Genomic DNA, 22424 nt, shown 5'->3' with positions numbered 1-22424 from the left:
TAACACCTCTTACCCACAGCTGATAGGAACTTGAAACTCTAATCATGGAGCCTCTTAGCTGACCTCTCATTCAGAGACCCGAATTTCAATTTTTTGGGCCTTTCAATCGGTGATAGATATCCCAAATACCGACTCGTGTCAATCATCACCTGGACTCCAAGCACCGCTTGGATCGCAGTCTCCTCATTTCCCTTCATATTTGAACTGAAAGAAATACCATATTTTTCCAAGTTAACGGCTTGACCAAAAGCCAATTCATAAGTGCGTAACACCTTTGCCACCTTTGTGCCTTGCTCAATCGTACCCCTGAAAAGCGAAAGGATATTGATAACATTGGGATATTATCCAAAGGATCAAAAGAGATATTCGCCTAGATCAGCCGTGTATTGATCACCTGATACCGGAATACCATGGCGTATCAAGCAAGGAGATCCGACAGGCGGATCACCAAGACTCCGCCACGTGAGATCCGCAGTCAAACCTATGTGGAGATCCGCCATAACCCTTCGGTTCGCCAGTTGAGCAGCGAAGCCGATTCCACAATAAAGGCCATTAATGAGCTATTAATAAGCTAACGGACATACCTAAAAGAAACCAGTAACCGCCAGTAACCGCCATTAATGAAGCATTAATGGAGACTTTCCAGTTACTAAAAGTTACAACTTCACGACTATATATAGCTTGCATCTCAAGCTATCAAGGCACACATTCGCACAATCCTAGAAACCCTACTTTGTCAATTCAGTTTATCCTTCCATACTTTATACTGACTTTGGCATCGGAGCTTCCCCCCGTCGAACCCAACGATGCCCCCACAGGGACAGAAGCTGATCGGAAATTCTCCATAAGTCATCAATTGGTGCGGTGAAGGTGAACCCTTAGCCAAATAAAAGGGTTTTTCATTTACAATAAGGCATGACGAGTGGAGAGCAGAATCCCTCATCAGGGATTGAAACACCGTTGGCAACACCATCAAGCCAACCTATAACAAGCGCTGGTCGCGTTGATACAAATGCTCCTACGACGCATGGTGAAAGGAGTATGTCGCCAGATTCATTCATCGAAGTATGTGCGGGATCCATAAGAAGAGAGTTTGGACTTGAGATGGAGAATCGACTAAGGTCGTTCATGATAATTCCAAAGCTTCGGCGCACGACACCCACTCCTACATCATCTCAATGGCCACAGGCAGCTATAGGATCGAACGCCCATGATTCTTCATTTTTCCAAACTCAACCTACGGATTCCATGGTGATTACTACTGTCGCAGCTGGTAACCCACCACTCCATCGGCAACTATTTCCTGATGGAGCAGAAGGGAGTCGAAGGAATGACCAAACTCTCCCAGGGGGACCAGTAAATCATAGGGTGAATCTGGGCGGATCAGGTGCCCCAAATCGCCCGCGGTCGAATCTCCCAGAAGGCGGATCGGAAGGCCGAAGACACAAAAAGAGGAAGAAGGGAAGCAGCAGGCGATCAAAGTCACCTTCACCTCCAAGGCAGAGGTCATCCCGACGGGGTAGGTCACCCCCATCCTCAGGTCGGAGACCAAGTAAGAGGCCAGTAGAGACACCGCATCTGGATAGGCCACAACCACCACCGAACCAAGGGGAAGATAGACAAGCTCCTTCTGGAGGACAAGCATGTGGAGGTGGGCGTTCGCCATCAGATCCGTCGTCTGGATCTAGCTCCTCATCATCTCCGAGTCGATCTCCAAGTAGGAGACCTCCGAGTAGATCTCCAAATAGGAGACGCCCCAGAGCGGATCCAGGCAATCTAGCAGGCCTAGTTAGAGCTACGGTGCTCCGCATAAATGAAGAAAATGCCAGGCATAACCCATTCGCCAATCGTGACTCGCCATTCACGGCGTGGATCGAAGCTGAGGAGATAGATAGGCATTTCAAAATACCTAATATCCCGGTTTACATGGGCGCTGACAACCCCGAGGCCCATGCCAGAAAGTATCGGATGTTTATTAGCCTTAATCGCGCCAGTGAAGCGGTATTATGCCGGATGTTTATCACCACGCTAGGGGGACCTGCTTATGATTGGTTCCAATCTTTGCCTCCCGGATCGATAGACAGCTGGGATCAGTTGAGTAGAGAGTTCTGCGCCAAATTCGCCGGATGTATCCCTCTAGTGGTCAAATCACGGAAGCTTTTTGAGTTGAAACAGAAAGCAAGTGAACCCCTTCGAGAATATGTAGACAATTTCAACAAATTGTGTATACGAATTGTTGATGTGGATGTCTCCATGGCGGTGGAAGCTCTAGTAAAAAACACCACATGTAAAAGCTTGCAGGAAGATTTGATCAGAAAGAAGCCCAGAGATATGGCAGAGTTGATAGAACGGTGTAAGGACTTCATGGAGGTGGATGATATCCGCCGGGAGTCAGTGTCTCCGCCCAAAAAGGACAAAGGCGAATCTCGGCGACGAGATAAAGAGAGGGACAAGAATCCTGATTCGTCATCCAGAGGTAGGCGTAGAGGCTCTAAGAACAAATCAGCATACATGTCGTCGTTTACACCATTAAATGCCTCCAAAAGCGAAGTGCTGATGTGGAGCATTTCATACCCCGAACCAAAAGGGGGGGAGTACACCAACACAGGGGAAAATCCCAAAAATTATTGCAAATACCATAAGAGGAATGGTCATGACACGGACGCATGCTGGGAGTTGGCTAGAGAGATAGAAAGGCTTATCGAAAGGGGAAAGCTAGACAGGTTCGTCCAAAATGATAACAAGAAAGGAGATGGTGATAGATCAAAAGACGATCAGAAAAAGAAAGCGAAAGGCACCATCAATGTCATAGCGGGCGGACTAGGATATCAACCTATGCTGAAAAAGGCAAAGACCACCGCCCTGGATAGGACATCACTTAATCGCCCTTTTGCGGACATAGGCCCGGAGATTTCTCCTCATGCAGATGCACTGGTCATTACCATGATGATAGAAGGATGTGAGATGAAAAGAGTGATGATTGACACCGGAAGTTTGTTGAGCGATTTCCGCAAGTGCACGGTATACGCTTGTAGTAATAAAAGATATCGATCCCATAGGGAACGTTTTTTAACAAAAACTTATTTTGAACCGGTTAAACTTACTTATAAGATTTATAGTAAGGAAAATCGTTAAATCGGATTTGGTTTTGAAATTGTTAGAATGAGAATTAGATTAGAGTATGAATATGTTAGAAAATACTTCTGATTAGGAGTGAATTTGCAAGACAGGAACTCTTAGTACTTTTTAGAAAAGTCAACAAATGTATTTGTTTGCATTAAGCAAAGAAAACAACTTTAAACTTTGTATAAATTATAACGATGAAATAAATGACGGAACCTCTAATTTTTAGGCTTTGAACGCAATAATCCTCCTAACTGGTTTAGATTGCTTCCTTAACCAAATTAAAACTCTACCGAGATAATAATTTGTCTAAGTGTTCAACAAAGTTTCCTTGTAAAGATTTTGAATTAAACTACGTTTTAATGAAAACACCAGCATCAATCCACTTCGGATCCTTTACCAAAGTGCTGCATAAAAATCTATAGAATAGAACGAACTTTATTAGATGAAATATAAATTGATACAAGTTTACAGAGAACAATGAGCATGGAAACATTTGACGACTTGCAAGTGAACGAGTTGTCAATCCTTTCCTTGGGTTTCGTTAGAGTTTGTCAGGCTCAGGGGCGGATCCTCTACTCAATCTTCTCGTTGAATCTTCGTAATAGAGACGGGGTCTGTCTACTACCAAAATGTAAACTAAATTGGAACAATGTCTAAACGCTATTGTATTTGTTATTATTGAATAAACAATGTGTGTACATCATATTGTTTTGAACAGAAATGAAATCTAAATTCTGAATCGCTCGACTCGGAATTTCTGCATAAATTCTATACTAATCTCTTTCTTCTACGTATCTTCAACTCTTCATCAACTCTTTATTTATAGATGTTGAAGAGTCTTGATTGAAGTGTCGTGTCCGCTGTGAAGGAGATGAACTTATTTTAAAATTGTAAAAAGGAGTGTATTTATATGCCTTCTACATATATAACATAAGAGATCCACCTGTTTGTAATGATTACAGGATACCTGAAACTGAAGGGAATAGTGTATTGAGTGATGAGGAGCCGTCATTGGAGATCAGGAGGTCGTGTCTTGAATGGTGCAGCGAGTACATTGATGCATGTGGCTCCAATGCTGATTCTGACGAATGTAAGAAATAATATTTGCCTTTACCTTTGATAAATAAGTATTCGATTATTATACATCCTTAATTTATTTCTGAAACTTGATTGGCTTATGAAAAACCACCCAACTAAAATAGATTGCATTGTTTCTCTGTTATGTGGGTGCTTATGAAGTGTCATGAAAAGCAATAAGATTATCTTCTAGTATTTCTATTATGATTCTATCACTAATTATGAACGTAAGACAAACTTTAGATTTTCCAAAAATGTTACAGTGGACGAACGAACCATAGGTTAAGAATTATATATATTTTGAATCAGCTATATACAAGTAGGAATTAAGCATGACAAGTAACTAGAATCTTGTCGGATTATTTGCATTTTGAATAATAGATAATCAGGAGAAGAAAATCACATCTAATTATGTTATTCTAAGCATAATGAAATGCTGTTGTTGACAGGTTTATCAGCATATGGAGATTTACAAGGAATCTAGCGTCTGCTTGGTTCTCTTTCTTCTTTGTGCTGTAGTTGCTATAATATGGTCTGTAAGTCATATGATCTCAGAATTAAGGTTCTCTTCTTGATTTTCCCTCAGACTTATTCTGCTCATATTTTATTTAGTTGGCCTGTACTTATATGATTTGAGATGTTAAGGTCTTCTGTCTCAATTATTTAATCTCTCAAACATTTATTCTGTGGGCTTTAACGAAACAAAATTTCCTTTTTACTGGAGTCTAAGTTCCATAATGGTTTTTACTGAATTCCACTAATTATGTCCCATTCACTTGCTGCTGCAATCCCTACCTTTCTCATATGATGATTTTCATGTTTTTGAATCCTAGTGAGAAACTTGGTGGGAATGAATTGTTTTGGGGAAAAAGACCATTTGCAACATTAGAATATTTCATATTTCTCGAGACAAAAGACCATTGTCAATAAGTAATTAATCATGTCCAATTTTGCATTTCAAATACTTCCTGTTCTTAATTCATCTCCATTTTGTCTTTATTTTCATATGTTCCTCACATTATTCTTACGACATCAATAAATTTTGTTTGATGTCATTCATGAATATTCTCTAATTAAGTTTACTTCCTTGTGAATGTTTGAAGTTTGCTGGTGACCTTGCACTTTTCGTTGTCTACTGTGTAGTATTATAATTTGTTGTGCTCATCTAAAGTTCATTTTATTATATTTCCACTTTAGTTTGTCAAAATGATCAGTTTCTGTTCTACTATCCATTCTGTTTCTGTTTGGTCCTCATATTATTTCTAATTTCTTGTGCATATGCTAAAAGTTAAGATTGATTATTTGTGTATTCAAAATCTAATTAGCTTAACTTTTTGGTTCAGAACATTGTAATATTCATACTTAATCGAACATAATATTTCGATCTATATAAAAAAAACATGATTTGAATTACAGGTTGCAGTATATCTAGGAAATGTTTTGACATTATATATGCCCAAGCCATAGGGCTTCATTTTCAACCGAATTTGGTGGGGTTTAAGATATTTTAATTTATTTGAGATTTGAATATATTTAATTTAGAGCAGCTCCCTTCAATCCAAATAAATCACTATAAATATTAATAATGAGAGATTTTTAATCATTGTAAATATTTCTAATGAGTGGAGTTTTTAATCATTATAAATACTTTTAGTAAGCGTATTTATAATCATTATAAATACTTTTAATGAGTGTATTTTTAATCATTATACATGGTTTTTAATAAGCGTAACTATCCACTCATTGTAAGTTAATAATGAGCGGATTTATTCCGCTCATTAATACTTTTAGTAAGAAGGGTTTCCTCAAGAGGAAAATTCCGCTCATTAAAACCCTTTAATGAGTGGAATTAGACTTTTAATGATGGGATTTACCATCATTAAATCCTCTTTTTCTTGTAGTGAATTGGGGAAGCCGCGGTCGCGGCACGGAATTTTTTCACTTCTTTGGCTTTCGTTCTTGTCCTCGATTTGGCGTTATTAATTTTCGTCGTCTTCGACTCCTTTTGTAGGGGTTTTCTTCTGTTTTTGATCCTTTTTCACTCCTATTTGGATGTTACCAAATATTTATGTACCTTGCATGAAAGAAACATATTCGAGAGTAAAAGTATTCTAAACAGGTATAAATAGCACAAATTCATAGCAATATTGATGTAATTATTGATGATATTTTAGGTATATTTTGGTCTTAACAAATCTTCACACTTAATCTTTTGCTAGTCCCGAGCAAAATTTCACTGAATTTATTCTTTAACTAATCTCGTTATGAAAATAAAACATATATCTTTGTATTCCTTTTGAATTAGTTAAGCCGAAAAGACTAACTTCGCATGACAAATTTATACGCAAAATATCAAACTAACTTAGTATAATATATGATATATCATTCGTCTTGTATCTTTGTTTTAAAACTGAAGTATTCGGGACGATATAAGCACGCATGTTATTGAGTCTTTCGTCTCAAGGCATTTCAAAGCACAAAATTTCATTTCCCATACCTAAACTAATATATGAGATATATTGTATATTTAAATAAGTACTTAGGATTAATTTATTTGCTTAGTTACGCTCGAGATAAGGGTGGTCTTGATTGTAACTTATACATATGTTATTGCTTTGTGTTTGCTTAAGAGGTACCGACCATGCCATGGGTGGACGCAATCGTTACTTTAAACTTAAACACGCTTATTATTTTATTTTTTTGCTTTTAACGTTCCTTCCATACCTCGATTGTGATAAGGGTGGTCGCAACCGTGGCCAAAAGTAAACGGTACTTAATTTTCTTCCCTTTCATACCTCGATTGTGATAAGGTTGGTCGCAATCGTGGCCAAAAGTTAAGAATTCAACTAATTGATTAATTAATATGAATTATAAAATTGTAACTTGGGAAAAAGAAAGATAGCACATTCATCCTATATTGACTTAAAAATTCAACATGTATTATGGCTAAATTTTCCTTAAAAACTTCAATTGGTGTTAATGTAAGACGAGATCAAACCGAGCTAAAATTGTTAGTTCAATTTAATGTCTATAAACCTAATTGAAAATTTAAAATAAGATTTATCTTATCATGAATTGCATGATATAAAATAGAGATTGAAAAGAATTTATTTACTTTAATACATTTACTCGAGACAATTTTTATACTTAAAATCGTATCGGAGATTTGTGAAAAATTTGAAAAAAAATATTACCCGTATAGAAATATTTTTTGTCTAACGATAATGATAACCTAAACAAATAATCATATTAACTTATGATTAATTTATAAATATATGAAAAATGTCAAGTTTATAAATAATCATATTAATCATATTTTTTGCATAAAAATTATTCGTTGCATTTGTTATTTGTGCTAAAAACTAAAATGATATATGTATATCTCCTCCCACACTTAATTTGGACCATGTCCTCATTGGTGCGAAAATCGAGATATCATGAAAAATAAGCACGAAATAAAGCATACGAAAGAAAGATAGAATAGTAGCAAATAAAACATGCAACATAAAATTAAAAATTGTACCAAACATATTAAAAAGAAATATTGTACCAAACTGTAACAAGATGAAAATAAAAATAAAGAAAACAACCTATGCATGAGGCGGGGAATCCGTAGGTGTAGGTGCAGTTTCCACATTTCGGCGTCGGAAAAATGAAAGCATCTGAGACTGAGTAGACCGATGCTCACGCCTCAAAAGGTTGAGGTTGTCATTCATCACCATGTTATTTTCCACCAAATCATCAATTCTTAAGTTCATTTGACAATTGTTGGAATTGATTTGGTCCAAAATCCGCCTAAGATCAACCGGATCATCATCTTGAGGTGCTTGGGATTGTGGTGGAGCCGGTGGTGCATCTTCCTCGCCCTCCGCCTCTCCTCCGCCGTCGGTACCTACATATTGAGAACTTGAAGCGCCGCCACCCATAGTACCACGAAGATGGGCAATACGGGAAGCATACGAAATAAAGATGGGTGGACCTTGCGGAAGCAATAAATGAGCCCGCTCAAGAGCCGAGATGTCCAAGAGTGGAATATACCCACGGTAGATGGACATGTCATAATCTGCCAATTCACCCCGTGCTCCCAACACAATAGCGGTGATAAAATTACAGAGAGGGATTTGAATGGTAGTAGCCCTCGAGGCACGGAACAAATTATCAAACAGAATACCAATGCTATCAACCCTCAAGACTTTAAACAAACTATCCAAAACAAACAAATCCCAAACCTGAATCTTCGAACTCTCAACACGACCAAACAAGGAGAAACTCAAAAATTTATGAAAGAAGAACACACAATTGTCCTTAATCAACTTGCTTGAGGTGTTTTTCGAATTAAAATACTCCTGGTCCGAAAGAGTTTGCCAAAAAACATCATTATCAAAATTCTTAGGCTTATCATAAAAATCAGAAGTAGGTAAACCAAACATGTTTCCCATGGCTTTATAATCGATGGTGTAAGTGGTACCCTCATTCCTAAAAGAGATTGAAGTTTTCTTCTTGTTCATGGTCAAAGTGACCAAAAACTCCACCACATATTCATTAACACGGGGAAAACGCATATTAACGAATTCTTGCTAACCCAAAGCCTCAATAAAAGCATCAATTCTAGTAGAGAAATTCAATGCTCTTACCGAATGGAAGTCTAGGAAGTGCATGTCCACAAATTAGCGATCGGCTTGCGAAAAATGTTTGAAACGAGCGGCTTCCTCCTCCGTTTCGATATCGAAATAGGCCCCGCATCGAAACCGAAGGCGATTAGCTTCCGTTACAGTGGGCTTGTGACCAACACGCTTAGTTCTAGGCATGTTAATGGTATTTAGGGTTTGAGAAGAAGAAGAAAAAAAAATGAATTGAGAGAAAGAGCAAAGCTTGAAGATGAGTTTGTGAGTTGTAATGGTGGGTGTTTGAATTGAAAAGAGTATAGAAATGGTAATGAATAAATTGGGAAGAGTGAAAGTTGTTTTATGGGGAAGAGTTTGGAGTAAGGGATTGGGTAAAAAGAGAGATGATGTGAGGTTTGTGTAAGAGGTAGGTTTATATAGGGGGTAATGGGTAGATGTAGAGGTATAATAGGAATAGGAATAGGCTTAATATAGGTCAAAAATCGGAATCAAAAGGGCCTGCAGATCGCGTGTCGCGACCGAGAATGGCATAGCCGCGGTCGCGGCACGCGAATTTCAGAGAATATTTTGCTCTGAATTCGGTCCGTGTTTGATGTCCATACCGAGAATTATTAATTCACGGTAGAGAATTGGTCAAAAATGGCTATTTTGGTGCCTTTTGACTTGGTTTGTACAATTTTGTCGATGAATTGTATCCTGAACTTAATAAAAACTGTCCATGTATTTAAAAACTAAAATAAATGACATTAATTGCAAGGAAAACCAAAGGTTTAACCTTAATAAATTGAATTAAAAGGGAAATAAATGGTATATGAAGAATTAATGAAACTAAATGCTCATTTATACATACAAGTTAAAAGAATCATATTAAGTGCAGATTAAGTTCATATGAATATATATTAAATACATGAATTTAATCAATTGAAAGGATTAGAAAAATTTAATGTATTAAACTCAACGAATTAAGTTTGTGAAATTGGATTATGTGTTAGAATAAGAAATCATATTAGACTAATCTAAATATTTAATTATTGTCATTTAACCAATATTTGCAATTATTAGAAAATAAATGAACAAAGATAAAGTAAAAAAGTGAATTTATTAATCAAAACACATATGTACAAAATAAACAATTTAATTACAAAAATCAGGAAAATATGTACAAAACAAATTTGAAAAACCTAAACTACTCTATATATTCATCCCTATCAAGCGGGATTTCTGTGGCCCTATAATGGTCAATTTTTAACTGCATGAAAGCTTGACGTTCCGGTGCAGAAAGAAAATACGGGCCTGCACGAAAGACACGTTTTACGAGTCCTTCAAACTCTAAAAACTCATAGTCTATCATCGGGAAGAATTCATCATCACTCCAAGGAACATCAATGGTACCCTTGGTACCGAGAATTATTCCACAGATTATATTGCCGAACCCAATCTTTTTATCCTTGGATCGAGAAGCGGCGACAAGACCCTCCATCAGAATTTTTGAAGAATCCACTGCATTTCCCTGGAATATATCTCCAAGAACATATAGATCTGTGTCACGGACCACACTACTAAATGTGCGACCGAATAAACTGTGACACAAGAAGTTGTGTAAATACAGCATGGAGTTTGAGTGAAAGGAGTGATTATAGGCGAGTCTAGAATTGAAACGCCAAAAACCGGTAAGCATTCTCCAAATATCCGTGGACGTCATGTCTTTTTCAGGATGACGTTTGATGGTATCCTTCAAGGGAAAACCAAACCAAGCATGCAACTTAGGATAGCCGAAAGTGAAGATTTCGCCATCTCGATGAAAACTGAGACGTACCCGTCGTTTATTGACGAAATGAACAGTACAAAAGAATTCGAGTATCCAGTCGCCTATTATAGGAAATCGCATTTTGGCGAATTTTGTCCACCCTAAGCGTTCCAAATAGCGGCTCATGTCATCGCTAATTCCAAGTTGAGCGTTAAGAAAGTCATCCATATACAACATTCCAGTGAAGAATTTGTAACGGAGCCTCCAGTAACGCCTGCCTTCGTCATGATTGAAGATAGGAAAAGGCGCCCCATATCGTTTGGATAAGTCTGGGGGTTCGTTGCTTGAAGCAATATTTTGCTTTGAGGTTTTGTGTTTAGTAGGCATGATAAAGAACTAAAGAGACAAGGTTTCTGTAACTTAGTGAAAATGGTGTTTAAAGAAAATCAGAAATTTGATCTGACAAAGATGAAAAGATCTGAACAGAACCAAGATCCTTATGGACTAATTTATAAGATTTTAGGACGAAATGAGGTGTTGTTTTGATGCGAAAAGGCATAAAATTACACCCTTCGGAATTGAAGAAACTTAAGTTTTCGTTTATGAAAGGGTTTGTCTACAGGTTGAAGATAAATCAGGCCTGATAGTGCAGGAATAACGCGTGTCGCGACCGAGAATTCCAAATTCTCGGTCGCGACACGCTGATTTCCTTGCGGAAATCAGGCGTCGTAACCTATTTTCTGATTCACGGTAGAGAATTAATTATTCTCGGTAAGTTCAGAAAAACTCTAACCTATTTGGACAACTCTAAAAAAGAGGATTCTCGGCTGAGAATTCCAAATTCTCGGCAGAGAATTGCCTGAAACTTTAATTTCGGTCTAATTTCCTAAAATCAAATCTAAAACCATGAAGTAAACATATTTTATGCATTTAAATCATAACATTAAGTCATCCAAGCATAAAAATGGTATTTGAAAAAAAATAAAATAAAATAAAAATGAACAAAAAAAAAAAAAGAAATAAACCTAAATAAACTGTGTAATAAAATAAAACTAAATAATAAAAACTAAATGATTTATACATCAGATAATCTTGTTACGAACTCAATTCCTATTTGTGAAATATTTTCGTAATAGATTTTGCATCGATTACCATTAACTTTGAAACGAACTCCGTTAGGACCTTCCAGTTCTAAAGAACCATAATCGAATGTTTTGACGACTAAATATGGTCCTATCCATCCGGACTTAAGTTTTCCTGGAAATAAACGAAGTCGTGAATTAAATAACAGCACTTTATCCCTTACATTAAAGTGTTTGACTTTAATTTTGGCATCGTGCCATTTTTTAATTTTTTTCTTTATAAATCTTTGCATTTTCATAAGATAGATGGCGTAACTCGTCTAACTCATTTAAATCGAGCAAACGTTTCTTACCTGCTTGTCGTAAATCAAAGTTAAGTTCCCTAATAGCCCAATAAGCTTTATGTTCTAATTCGACTGGCAGATGACATGCCTTCCCATACACTAAGCGGTATGGAGTCATTCCTATTGGTGTTTTAAATGCAGTACGGTAAGCCCATAACGCATTATTGAGTTTAGAAGACCAATCTTTTCTTGAAGATGAAACTGTTTTCTCTAGAATCCATTTGAGTTCTCTATTAGATATCTCCGCCTGACCATTTGACCGAGGATGGTATGGCGTTGACACGCGGTGGCGTACTCCATATTTTTTCATAAGCATATCAAAACTTCGGTTTACAAAATGGGTACCGCCATCACTAACGATGACTCTTGGACAACTAAATCTACAAAATATATCGTCAAGAAAACTAATGACTACTTTAGAGTCGTTCGTCGGGGTTGCAAGTGCTTCAACCCACTTTGAAACATAATCAACGGCAACTAATATGTAAGTTTTACCAAAAGAAGGGGGAAAAGGTCCCATAAAATCTATTCCCCACATATCAAAGACTTCAACTTCTAATATGGTTGTGAGGGGCATCTCATCTTTCCTTCCTAGATTTCCTGTTCTTTGGCACTTATCACAACGAGTAATAAATGAATGGACGTCTTTAAACATCGTAGGTCAAAAGAAACCACATTCAAATATTCTAGCTACAGTCTTGCTAACTCCATTATGTCCTCCATAAGAGCTAGAATGGCATTCCGCCATTATGGATTCATATTCATTTTCACCAACGCATCTCCTAATTATCCCGTCACCACAAGTCTTGAACAAAAAAGGATCTTCCCAAAAATACTGTTTAATATCAAAGAAAAATTTCTTCTTTTGTTGGAAAGTTAATCCTTCCGGAACAATGTTGGCTGCAAGATAATTTGCAATATCCGCATACCATGGTGACATGACATCTTTTATTTGATAAAGATGTTCATCAGGGAAATCATCTCGTGTACCATTAGTTTCACCTATAGGACCATTTTCATCTTCAAGTCTTGATAGATGATCGGCGACAAGGTTTTCTACTCCCTTTTTGTCTTTAATTTCTATATCAAATTCTTGTAACAATAAAACCCATCTAATGAGACGTGGTTTTGCATCCTTTTTAGCAAATAAATATCTTAATGCTGCATGATCAGTATAAATAACAACTTTCGAACCTAACAAGTATGACCTAAACTTATCACATGCAAAAACTACAGCTAACATTTCTTTCTCTGTTGTGGTGTAGTTTAATTGTGCACCGGACAGTGTGTGACTTGCATAATAAATGACATGAAGTTTCTTATCCTTCCTTTGACCTAAAACACATCCGACAGCTAAATCACTTGCATCACACATAATTTCAAAGGGTAAATCCCAATCGGGTTTAGCAATAATAGATGCACTGACTAAAGCTGTTTTCAATGTTTCGAAAGCTTTAACGCAATCTTTATTAAAATCAAAGGTTGAATCTTTCATGAGTAGATTAGTAAGTGGTTTGGAAATTACAGAAAAATTCTTGATAAATCTTCTGTAAAAACCGGTATGTCCTAAAAATGATCTTACTCCCTTAACAGTAGTTGGAGGGGTAATTTTTCTATTACTGAAGTTTTTGCTCTATCCACTTCTAATCCTTTTTCAGATATTTTGTGACTTAAAACAATTCCTTCGTCAACCATGAAATGACATTTTCCCCAGTTTAATACCAAATTTGTTTCTTCACACCTAGACAAAAACTTTATCCAAGTTTTTTAGGCACGAATCAAAAGAATCTCCATAAACTGAAAAATCATCCATAAAAACTTCCATGATATCTTCAATGAAATCATTAAAAATCGCAGTCATACAACGTTGAAATGTTGCAGGTGTGTTACATAGACCAAAGGGCATTCTCCTATATGCAAATGTTCCGTAAGGACATGTGAAGGTCGTTTTATCTTGGTCATCCGGGTAAATATATATTTGAAAGAATCCGGAGTAACCATCTAGAAAACAGTAGAAAGCATGACCAGCTATCCTTTCGATCATTTGATCAATGAAAGGTAGAGGAAAATGATCTTTCCTAGTTGCTTTATTAAGGTTCCTATAGTCTATACAAACTCTCCAACCAGTGGTGGTTCGTGTAGGTATTAATTCGCCTTCTTCATTCCTTACAACTGTTATGCCTCCTTTTTTAGGTACACAATGGATTGGACTAACCCATTCACTATCCGAAATAGGGTAGATGATTCCATTGTCCAGAAGTTTAGTAATCTCATTTTTTACTACTTCTTTCATATTCGGATTTAGGCGTCTTTGCCTATCCGCTTTAGGTGGCTTGTCTTCTTCTAAGTGAATTCTATGCATTACAATACTCGGATTAATACTTTTTAAGTCTGAAATTTGCCAACCCATACTTCCTATCCTATTTCTAACAACTTCTTTCAATTTCTCTTCTTGAACCTGTGTTAACTTGTTAGAGATAATTATAGGTAGAGAATCGCCTTCGCCTAAGAAAGCGTACCTCAAATGACTTGGTAATTCTTTAAGTTCTAATTTAGATGGAACTATAATCGAAGGCGGAACCGGTCCATCTTCTCGAATCAAAGGTTCTGGGTCCTTATCTTCTAGTTCCTCACTCATTATAGGTTCTATTATTTCTTCTTTTTGAACAATGTCATTAACACATTCTTCAATCAAATCAAGTTTCATATACAAGCGAAATCTTCCATAGGATATTTCATCGCTTGGTTCATATCAAACTCAATCTTATCATCTCCTATTCGTAAAACTACTTTCCCTTCCGACACATCAACTAGAGCACGTCCCGTGTTCATGAACGGTCTACCAAAGATTAGCGGACAAATAACGTCATAAGCAAAATCTAAAATAACGAAATCGGTAGGAAAAATAAATTTGCCAACTTTAACTAAAACATCCTCAATTATACCGTATGGTCTTTTAGTGGTTTGATCCGCTAATTGCAAAACCATATTGGTACGTTTGATATCTTCTTCTAAGCCTAACTTATTAAAAATAGATAATGGCATCAAGTTAATGCTTGCTCCTAAATCACAGAGACAACTGAGAAATTCAATATTTCCCAATTTACATGGAATGGTAAAACATCCGGGATCTTTGAGTTTTGTGGGCAAATTACTTGACACAATTGAACTGCAATCTTCAGTTAGTGAAATGGATGAAATTCCTTCCCAACTGATTTTCTTTGAAATTAAATCTTTGAGGAATTTACCATAATTGGGAATTTGCGTAATCGCATCCATAAACGTCAAATTAATATGCAAATTTTTAAGTTTGTCTAAAAATGTTAAAAGTTGTTTGTCATAGTCCTTATTGCGGACTTTGTGTGGAAAAGGTGGTTTGGGTACAAAAGTTTTTGTATTAGAGTCAATTGGTGCATCTTTTTGATTTAATGTATCTTCTTTGGACTTTGGTAAATCAGTTCTAGGTAAAGTCGAATTTCCGGGCATTTCCGGACCTAAGTAATTTTTCCCTGAACGAAGAGTGATAGCCTTAACATGCTCTTTCGGATTTTCTTCCGTATGGCTTGGAAGACTTCCCTCTTTGCGGGATGTAATTGATTTAGCGAGTTGTCCAATTTGAACCTCCAAATTATGGATGCTAGATGATTGGTTTTTAATAAGCTGATCGAATTTATTCTCGATCCGTTTAAAACCATCGTCGTGATTACTTATTTTTCCGCTCATAATATCAATAAATTTATCGATTTTAGAAGATAAAGTGCTAATCGTATCTCTCGATTGATTTTGATAATTGGTGGTACGATTTTGATTAGCATTAGCATTATTATTATTATCTTTCCAGTTAAAGTTAGGATGATTTCTCCATCCAGGATTATATGTATTGGAATAAGGGTTATTGTTTTGATTTTGCCCTTGGACAAAATTTACCTGTTCAATTTCGCTCATACCTTCGTAATCCACATCCGTTTGGATTGGCTTACCATTAAGATCACACGGTGCCATAAACCTATCAATTTTGTGCGATAAGGCAGAAAATTGGGCTTGCAACATCGCAATTGGATCAAGATTCACTATACCTTTAACTGATGACGTAGTTGAGGATGATGGTTTCGCTATTGGTACGTGTCCACGTTCCGCGGGTCACATACTGCTGTTGATTGCCATTTCCTCCAAAAGTTCTCTTGCTTGGGTAGATGTTTTCTTCATGAATAACCCTCCAGACATAGCGTCCAATGAACCTCTAGTTGTAGGATTTAGTCTATTATAAAACGTTTGCATTAAAAGTTCAGCGGGCAATTGGTGGTGTGGGCATAAACGTTGAAGTTCTTTAAAACGTTCCCAAGCCTCATAAAGAGTTTCATTATCATTTTGAGAAAAAGATGTTAACTCTTTAATGACTCTTGCGGTTTTTGCTAAAGGAAATTTTTTTGATAAAAATGCTTGGGCTAATTGCTCCCAAGTCTCAAATGATGCGGCTGGCATAGAAGTTAACCACTCTTTGGCTCGATCCTTCAAAGTAAAAGGAAAAAGGCGAAGTTTGATTGCTTCTGTAGTTACATCAGTAATTTTAAAAGTGTCACAAATTTCTAAGAAATTTGTCAAATGGGTATTAGGATTTTCGTTAGGTAACCCGTAAAATGTTACGTTATTTTGCAACATATTAAGCAATGCTGGCTTAATTTCAAAATGGTGTGCATTAATTTGGGGTTTAACTATACTATTTGTTACACCGTCCACTCCTGGCCTGGCGTAATCCATGAGTGTAGCCATAATTTCTGGCTCGGTAACTCTGGTTTTTATTGGGGTCTTGTTTTTGTTTTTGTTGTCTCTCTTATTCTTTTTAAGAGTCCTTTCAATTTCTGGGTCAATAGGATCTGGTGATGTGCCTGAACTTCGAGAACTGCGCATGAACCTGAAATTTCGCATGAACAAAAACTACCTACAAAACAGAATTTGAAAAATAAATATGTTAGTAACTAAAAATAAATAAAATATAAAAGTTTGAATAAGTATGAATAAACCTAGATTCGAAATAAAATACGAAAAATCTAAATTTTTGTCAAAAATTTTGGCGTTCCCCGGCAATGGCGCCAAAAACTTGTTGAGCGATTTCCGCAAGTGCACAGTATACGCTTGTAGTAATAAAAGATATCGATCCCACAGGGAACGTTTTTTAACAAAAACTTATTTTGAACCGGTTAAACTTACTTATAAGATTTATAGTAAGGAAAATCGTTAAATCGGATTTGGTTTTGAAATTGTTAGAATGAGAATTAGATTAGAGTATGAATATGTTAGAAAATACTTCTGATTAGGAGTGAATTTGCAAGACAGGAACGCTTAGTACTTTTTAAAAAAGTAAACAAATGTATTTGTTTGCATTAAGCAAAGAAAACAACTTTAAACTTTGTATAAATTATAACGATGAAATAAATGACGGAACCTCTAATTTTTAGGCTTTGAACGCAACAATCCTCCTAACTGGTTTAGATTGCTTCCTTAACCAAATTAAAACTCTACCGAGATAATAATTTGTCTAAGTGTTCAACAAAGTTTCCTTGTAAAGATTTTGAATTAAACTACGTTTTAATGAAAACACCAGCATCAATCCACTTCGGATCCTTTACCAAAGTGCTGCATAAAAATCTATCGAATAGAACGGACTTTATTAGATGAAATATAAATTGATACAAGTTTACAAAGAACAAGGAGCATGGAAACATTCAACGACTTGCAAGTGAACGGGTTGTCAATCCTTTCCTTGGGTTTCGTTAGAGTTTGTCAGGCTCAGGGGCGGATCCTCTACTCAATCTTCTTGTTGAATCTTCGTAATAGAGATGGGGTCTGTCTACTACCAAAATGTAAACTAAATTGGAACAATGTCTAAACGCTACTGTATTTATTATTATTGAATAAACAATGTGTGTACATCATATTATTTTGAACAGAAATGAAATCTAAATTCTGAATCTCTCGACTCGGAATTTTTGCATAAATTCTATACTAATCTCTTTCTTCTACATATCTTCAACTCTTCATCAACTCTTTATTTATAGATGTTGAAGAGTCTTGATTGAAGTGTCGTGTCCGCTGTGAAGAGTCGTCTTTATCCACCCGAACGAACGTGCTTCGTCGAAAACAAAAGTGTGCAATTTTGGCCTCTACAGATTTCTGCTCTTACCGAGAATATTTAATTCTCGGCCGAGAATGGGGGAGCATCATTTTGGTCTTCGAACGAAGGGAAGGAGGAGCTGAAGGGAGCGTGTCGCGACCGAGAATTGGGGAAGCCGCGGTCGCGGCACGAAACTTTTTCACTTCTTTGGCTTTCGTTCTCGTCCTCGATTTGGCGTTATTAATTTTCGTCGTCTTCGACTCCTTTTGTAGGGTTTTTCTTCTGTTTTTGATCCTTTTTCACTCATATTTGGATGTTACCAAATATTTATGTACCTTGCATGAAAGAAACATATTCGAGAGTAAAAGTATTCTAAACAGATATAAATAGCACAAATTCATAGCAATATTGATGTAATTATTGATGATATTTTAGGTATATTTTGGGCTTAACAAAGTTCATGCAACGTTATCACAAGAGGGGCATTCGCCAAGCTTATGGTCGATCCCATCCAAGTGGAAACCACCATAGTAGACATCTTGGGGGTAACAGGGCACACCATCCAAACAAAAGGCCAGGTAACACTAGATTGTGAATTGGCAGATGAAGATTAAATATGGAAGGGAGATTTGGAATTCTCCATCCTATATGGCCAGTTGGCTTACAACGTCATCCTTGGGCGACCCTTTATCTCCGAGGCCGTAGCTCTCATCTCCATACGCCACTTAACCATTTACATCCCCACGGCCAAGGGAGGTGTAATGATCCGGGGAAATCAGAAAGTGGCTCAAGAGACGTATTCGGCATCCCTAATGATTCGCCCGCAGGCTAAAGAGGAGGATAAGGAAGAACTTGTTGTTGGTCCCTTATAACGTGACAAGTTAGTTCTAAGGGGGGGGATAGGAACTATTTAAAAATTTTGTCCGTTAAGGCTGACTTCTTTTCGTATGAAAAGGATTACACAGCTTTCACTAAGTAGATTCAAGACACAAGCTTAGTCAACTTGTGACTACGTCTGCTTCTTTACTTGAGTCAGGAAATAGCACTTAGAGTCTATTTCTGAACTCAGCTTCTTAGTAAACTTAACTCAGCGTGAGCTCTTTCTTAGTCAGTTTTTCACAGCAAGCAATATATATTAAAGGAGTTTAAGGGTTAGAAAGATATTACTCAGCAGACTTATCCTGGTTCGGCCTCTTCGCCTACGTCCAGTCCCCGGAACTCATTCCGAGCTTTTTGAATTCTCTACTGAGCTCTTTAAAGGTAGAGCACGGAACCTTTTACAAATAGAAGCTCAGTATAACAAGAGTACCTTCCTCTATACCTCTACTCACTCCTATATCTACGCTGAGTACTATAACCGAGTACTCAGCCTCTCCTTTCTATTCTTCTAGAAATGATAAAGTGTTTGTCCTAAACAACAATTGCTAAGACACTTTAGATGATTGGAAATCACTCTAGACTTTTACACAATAATATGGAAATTGGTGTAAGGTAATTGCTTTGCTTTTCTCATAGAATCTTCGTGTATGGATTTGGTCAGCGTTTCGACTACTTGAAGTTCTGTATCGATTGAAGCAAATGGATGGCCTTTATATAGTGACACTTGAGGCACCTGGTCATTTCGAATTTCGAAATAACCGTTGGAGGGAAACGGCTTCCTGTCATTGTCACTCTGGGCGTGCTCAGTGTCGTTGGCCAATAGAATTCTTGCATCTTCTATCTTCGTCAGTCTTCGGTAGAATGTTTCGCTATTTAAGGAAAAGTCCACGAGACAGCTTTCTGCGCCTTCTGAACTTTTTCCAAAGTAGAAATACTTTGTCAAGAAGTTGAACATTTCCTGCCGCTGTCCAGACTGCTTTGTCGTCCAACTCAGCAGCTTCTCCTTGAAGCTTTTGCCACGAAGGCTTCTCGATCCTTCTCTTGCTGAGTCGTCGTTTTAGTTGATACGGCTTCGTTTTGAATTCTTTGGCCGAATGATGTTGATGTGTTGACTTGGGCTTGACTTCCACTTTATGGGCCTTTGGGCTTTTTAATCTCAATGTCTTATACACAATTAAACTCAACATTGAACAAACACATTAGTGTAATAAATCAAAGCCTATTAAATTTAATGTGTTAGAATATTTTTAGCATTACTTAAATAATTTTGTCAAATCAAAATCATGTAGAAAGGTGTTTCAACAAACTCCCCCATTTTGATGTTGGCAAAAATATTCAGTCGAAGAACTCAGTGTTGAGCTCCCCCATGATAGTTGACCTTACTTTATCAAATAACTCCCCCGTAAGGGTTGAGCCACTGACTTAGTTTTACTCAAAACATTTCAAGGTTTATTTGAGTAAGTCTAAGGTCAGTTTTCAGAGATAGGTCAGCTCATGGAACATATTCTATTTAACTCAGTTTTACGCGGAAGGTTTAAATATCAGAGAGCGATGAGTAAGCTTTGTTCAATGAGTTTTAGTTAAGTGGACATATAAGAAGTGGTCAACATGTGTGATCAACACAGCAGACATATCATCAATTAGTATAGACAGTGTAGCATAGTTGATTTAATGAAGATGCGTTTTAACAAATTATATCAATCACTTAAGTAAGCATCGCACAAGAGTAGTCAATATGAAAGAGATAGAGATGCATATAATTTGTTTTAAAGTCAGCACAACAAGGTTCACAAAAAAAAGATATCAGGGTTAAAAAACAAAAGCTATCCTAGACAATACAAGTTAAGCTACTTTTGTTTTCCCTTGCCCTTGTGTTGCTGCTGACTAACTGAGGCTTGCTGAGTTCTTGGGGCTTGTTCTTTCTCCCCCGTTTTTCCATCATCAGGTTTGGGAATGAAGGTGGCTTCAATGGCAGCTTGAGTTAGGCGTTGAGAGAATGCCTTTAGCTTTTTCGTGCTTTCATTCATTCCATCGAAGATAGGAACACCATCATCCACAATGGATCGAGGAATTCCAATAGATGCAGCACTCAGCATACTCAAAATAGCGGCTTGAGACTTGCCAATCCAGTGCATGGTTTCAGTGAGCATGGCAAAGGCTTGATGAAACATTTTGAGCAATGAGGAGTCATAATACTCACGCTGATCATTGATTTTGCGCACATTGCTGAAAGTTGCTCGAGAATACTTGAGAATCTCGTTAGTCTTAAGCTCGTCAGTTGCCATCTCTTGTCTGTTTAAGTTCAGCAGACGCACAACTTCGCTAATTTGCTCGATAGAGCATTGAGAGGAGTTGGAAAGCTGGTGATTGGTTTTCTCTTGCTCGGTGTGAAGCTAGCTGAAGAGATTATGTACTTCGACGGAAGTGGCATATGCTGAGTTCGCAGCTGACAGTTGATGAAACTCCCTTTGTAGTGAGTTTATATGGTTGACCATTGTCAGCTGGAATTCGGCCAGCTTCAGTATAGAGTCCTGCCTGGGCTGTTGAGATTGTAGTGTAGTCATGACACTCAGAAGATCCTTCATACCTTTGATCTCGGTGAGAAGCTGAGTGACAGATGAAAATGGAGTTGTCTCAACAGTGTTGGATTCAGCGGCATTGGCACTTTGTTGATGGAGGTCCTGGATGAGAGCATGAGCTGAGTCAACAATTCTTCGACCAGACTCAGAGGCAATGAGATAGCTAAAGGATCCATCTTGTGTTGGCCCAGATACCGAAGGTGGAGTAGAACCTGATAGGGGCAGTGTTTGGTTCTGCTCGTTATTGGAAGGCCCAGCATTGTCAGAGGCTGGCCTAGTAGTAGTATTGTCAGTGGAAACTGACTGAATCTAATTCTGCTTATTTAGATGGGGAAGTGGAGGATCAGCAGAAAGAGTAGCTTGCTCAGTGTCAGGCTGAAGCTGACTAGGTGATGGAAGGTTAGGAAGTTCAGTGTCCACCTGAGCAGGAAGTTCCTTATCTTTCTCAACAATTTGAGGAGCGGAGTCATCGAGAACTTGCTCGGCATTGTTTTGGTCGGCATGTTCCTTTAGAGAAACAGAGGCTTGATTTTCTTCAGACTCTGGTTGAGACACAGGTGTGTTGGAGAAGTATTTGAGTTGGACATCTGTAAGATCGGGAATCTCATCCCTCAGCGGTGAGTCACCCATGATGTCAATGACGGGTGGTTTGAAGGCTTTCCTCTTTCTCAATCTCCTAAGCTTCGGAGGAGTAGGGTCACACGGAATAGACTCAATGGAGTCAGTGGGTGAGGCATCCCTTTGAACAGCAGGAGAATTTTCTTGGTGCTCAGTTTCGTCTTCTTCAACCAACTCAGTGTTGATTGGTTCAAGATGCTCATCATCTGCTGGTTCCTCAGTGTCATCCTGACCA

The 22424-nt window shown here is 37.4% G+C and overlaps 1 non-coding gene across 1 annotated transcript; it reads left to right on the top strand.

Annotated features, from left to right (window-relative positions):
* Positions 1–16295: 16295 nt before the first annotated feature.
* Positions 16296–16402, top strand: LOC136210069 (small nucleolar RNA R71). Its single transcript, XR_010677779.1, has one exon. It is a non-coding gene; the product is annotated as a small nucleolar RNA R71 (small nucleolar RNA).
* Positions 16403–22424: the final 6022 nt, after the last annotated feature.

This window comes from Euphorbia lathyris, chromosome 10 (assembly GCF_963576675.1).
Source record: "Euphorbia lathyris chromosome 10, ddEupLath1.1, whole genome shotgun sequence".
NCBI classification, from domain to species: Eukaryota; Viridiplantae; Streptophyta; class Magnoliopsida; order Malpighiales; family Euphorbiaceae; genus Euphorbia; species Euphorbia lathyris.
Note: the sequence above shows the minus strand (reverse complement) of the source record. Positions and strands in the feature narration are given on the sequence as shown.